The sequence below is a fragment of the Notothenia coriiceps genome, unplaced genomic scaffold (assembly GCF_000735185.1).
Source record: "Notothenia coriiceps isolate Sejong01 unplaced genomic scaffold, NC01 NC01_scaffold00032962, whole genome shotgun sequence".
In the NCBI taxonomy this organism is placed as follows: domain Eukaryota; kingdom Metazoa; phylum Chordata; class Actinopteri; order Perciformes; family Nototheniidae; genus Notothenia; species Notothenia coriiceps.
Window position 1 is genome coordinate 1 of NW_011365663.1, and position 4088 is coordinate 4088.

At 38.9% G+C, this 4088-nt stretch overlaps 1 long non-coding RNA gene across 1 annotated transcript; it reads left to right on the forward strand.

Annotated features, from left to right (window-relative positions):
- The first annotated feature begins 419 nt into the window (after positions 1–419).
- Positions 420–2413, forward strand: LOC104961251 (uncharacterized). Its single transcript, XR_800078.1, has 4 exons — positions 420–644; positions 1206–1324; positions 1407–1516; positions 1741–2413. It is a non-coding gene; the product is annotated as an uncharacterized lncRNA (long non-coding RNA).
- Positions 2414–4088: the final 1675 nt, after the last annotated feature.

Sequence of the window (4088 nt, forward strand, 5' to 3'; positions counted from 1 at the left end):
AATGAAGGTTCTAATCTAATCTAATACATAGCCATTACATGTCTAACTCCTGATAATGACAGGAAGACAGAAAGCGCATTATACTAATAATAATAATACTACTCATAATAATAGCAGACATTTTTGAACAATGAGCACAATATAATTATTTTAATAAACCAAATATGAACAATTGAGGAAAATGAGGAAGAACTGATGATTCAAATGTTGTAGTACAAGTAGTAATGTAGTTAGTGCATAAATTACTATTGCAACAAATGTGTTAATTTTTCTTCATTATTAGTCGATTTTTTAAATGCAGACATATGTTGCAGGGACTACGAGAATCATCATACTGGCGTGACTGTAAACATCAAGGGGTTAAATAAAAAAAATGTATGTGTTTTAGATATCGCGATATTTACTGACTATATCGCGATATATATCGTATATCGCGATATAGTCAGTAAATATCGCGATATCATTTAGAGACCATATCGCCCAGCCCTATAGCAGCCCTGTAATACTTTGGTACTACATCTTTGTGTGTGTGTTGAGGCCTTACAGATGGAGAGCGCTCCACAGAGAGTAACAGCGTCCTGAGGCCCATCTTCCCTCAAGTGCTGCCTGAGCCTGTCAAACCGCTGCCAGAACAAAGCTCCCAGGTTTCTATGTTTCTTTGACCATCCACAGGTTTTCTAAAGGGCTTGGAACATGTTGTGCTATTTAGTGTTTTTACCTGCAATGTTCATTTGGATTGTGTTATTCAGGATCCTGTAAAGTGATCGTCATTTTAAAAAAGTGAATCTTTTCAGGTGATTTTTAACCCTGAGAAACTGCTTTGTAGATATATGAGTTTGTCCTCAAATGTATCCAGGCTGGGTTTTGAGCTTAACTATTTGACAATAAATGATTTTGTTTGAACAGTTTTGGCAGCAGATAGTTGGGTATCAGCACTTGAACATTTTGTTTATCTTTTCAAGTTGATTCCCTACACTGAACATGCTGATTTTTTTTTCCCTCGCCTGATAGATAAATACTCTGTTACTGTGATAATAAAAGTACTGGTACAAACATATTAATTGGTGAAATACATAGTAAATGTGTACACTTGGTACCTTTTGAATTACATCACAGAATCCATTTTTTCTGTTTAATAACTTGCTTGAATGAAGTTCAAGATTTCAAAGGTCAAATGAAGTTGTTAATTTCATAATTTGTCACAGAAGAAATTATCCAACAAGAGAGGGCCGCCCATCCTTCAGAATCGTCTTCAGAAGAAGGGCAACGGTACAGTCACAGTGGAGGAAAAGAAAGAAAAAGGGGAGGAAGAGGGGGTCATCAGGTGAGTGTTGGCGTATGATCACAACTAACAGTTAGTTTACATATTTGTATAATTGATCTTTTATTCCTCTGGTGCCTTTTAGCTGGCGAGGTGCAGTGGTTGATACTGATAAGGACACAGAAGAAGCCAAGGATGGGGAAAGTAAGGATAATTTACTTGCCAACCATAAATCTGGATCTTCAAACCAGTCAGGTACCTGCTGTTTGTTTTCCCACTTGATCACATTTAACAAAGGAAAAACATTTCCATCACGATATTGGAGTCATTTCTAATGGTGACAATGAATTCAAACATCAACTTCAGATTATCATTATAATCTAAATAAAGATGGCACACTTCTTACACTTGTTTCTGAAAGATTGTGTAGACTGGGATGGGATAATAACTAGGCCTCTTGTGTGTGTTGTGTGTTTCAGAAGCTAGCTTGTTGGAGGCTGTGAAGGACGCTTTTAGACATGCATGGCAGGGTTATAAAGACTTTGCTTGGGGCCACGATGAGCTTCGGCCCCTCTCCAAGTCCTACAGCGAGTGGTTCGGTTTGGGTTTGACGCTTATCGATGCCCTGGACACCATGTGGATCCTTGGCCTCAAAGAAGGTAGACTGAGCTTTGTGCCTTTCAACTTTAAAATGTTACTGTCCACTAGTCATAACTGACAGATAAACCCCACAACCACCCAATCATCTTCTAAGGATTAAATACTCATCTCCTGTATGCTAGAAAGGTTGAAAATTGGGAGAGAAAAACACAATGCCTGCAGCGATTGGAAGACACAACCCTGCTGTTCGCATCATTCATATTGTAGCATACTGAAAGAATGGGTATTGGATACTGTCGTGGCTTCCTTCCTTGTTTTTCCATCAAGCCACTAGAAAGTCAATGCGGTCCTTCCTTGTTCACTATGAAGTCCGTGATTTGTAAACTCACGATTCACATCCGCTCGTATCCATTCATTTCCAAGAGTATTTCATTCATTATAATAATATGGTGGCAACCATTTAATTCCACACGGATTTGTCCGTCACAACAGTTTTTAACAATGTCGTGGCTTCCTTCCTTGTTTTTCCATCATGCCACTAGACGCCTTAAACAGACAGTTCTAACTCGTTTCTTTCCTTAAATTACTCACAGTTTGAAGTGTTGCTTGGCCTCCGATGGTTTAGAAGATGTTGCGATGTGTTTGCTCAAAATAAAATAACAAACTTTTGCACATGCAACAAAGAAAAATAGGCCTTTACAATATTCAAAATAAATAGGCAAAACTCAAATAAAACAAACAACTTAGGTATTCTTTCTTTCGTGATAATGCTTATAACTTCACAACTTAAATGGTACTTGTACGGTTTTTATGTATGTGTACGGTACGAGTACATTACGGTTAAAAAAACTGTTCTTCGACGGCGTCTCTCAACAGGTTGCCCAAAACTGTGGCGTTAGCACAGGCGCCGTGGGAATTGTAGTCCTTTATAGTGCGTTGACTAGACGTCACAATTAGGTTGCCTTTCTTATTGTAGGAGCCAATTAACATCTGTGGGTATAAAGGTAGGAACCTATGTTTGGTGGTGAGAGGTTCCGCCGGAAGGCCATACAGTTTTTGACCACACACGGAGAACACACACACAGAGAACACACACACACACGGAGCACACACAAAGCACACACACAAACACGGGATTACAAGCAAAGCAAAGGTATTGTGTAAACGGTAATATCGTGTGGTGAATATGGAAAGAAGCAAGTAAAATGGAAACCAGTAAAATGGAAATAAATGGACTGTTTCAAACTGGAAACTTGGTTTCTGACCTTTATTCGGCAGCAATCTTGTGTGCGTCAATTACACCCACAAAGCGGATCCTCAGAGGCTTAAAGCGTTGGCTTAGCCTCTACACTTATCAAATCAAAAATATTGGCTCTAACATACCGGCCCCTATTGTTATGGGCATCTTTAATAAAAATAAACAAAAATTAAAAAAGATCCAGACAAAGTCAGTCTTCATATTCTATTTGAGATAGACAGGGTGTCTTAATTGTCCATCTTCAGTTATTTCCTTATTCTAAGGCAGGCACCAGTAGGCATATTTTACTTATTGGTCTTTCCAGCGTGTTGGTTTTTGTCTTACTTTTTAACATGAAGAAATAAGGACAGCAAACAGCTAAATGAGTTCCCCAAAATAGATAAATGTTAATTATTTGTTGTATTGAGTGATATTTAATTATTGTTGTGACCAGTCGGAACCTGATACTTAAAGAGCATCTTGCAGGTTATTTCTACATTTATGCTTAAACTTGCTTGAAAATTACAATTAAAAAAGTGAATGTAGGATTTGATATGTTTTACGAGACATAAGGGCAGGAATTCAGAGGGAAAGGATCAATTTTGAGCTCTGCTCTTAAAAACGGCTTTTTTTTTAAGGTCATACGTCAAACGCGTCATATTACATCACAAAGGGGAAACATCTCCGCTCTCTGACCGCGGGTATAGTTAGTAGTTGAGTTGAGCGGTTGTGTTTTAGTGAGCTGGTATTTTTCGGTAATTTTACATTGTATTTCACCATTTGTAATCATGGTGCAGTATTGTGTTTGTGCAGGTTGCACAAATACCAGCCTGTCAGGACATCGAGTCCACAGTTTCCCTCACGGGAAAAGGGCCGGAGCTAGCATTCATTCCTGGGTGCGTTGTGCATCCACCTCCCTACAGCAAATACTCTCCACAGCCTTATCAGGAAACCGTATTACATCTCTCTCCCCCAACCCCCCCCCCCCCC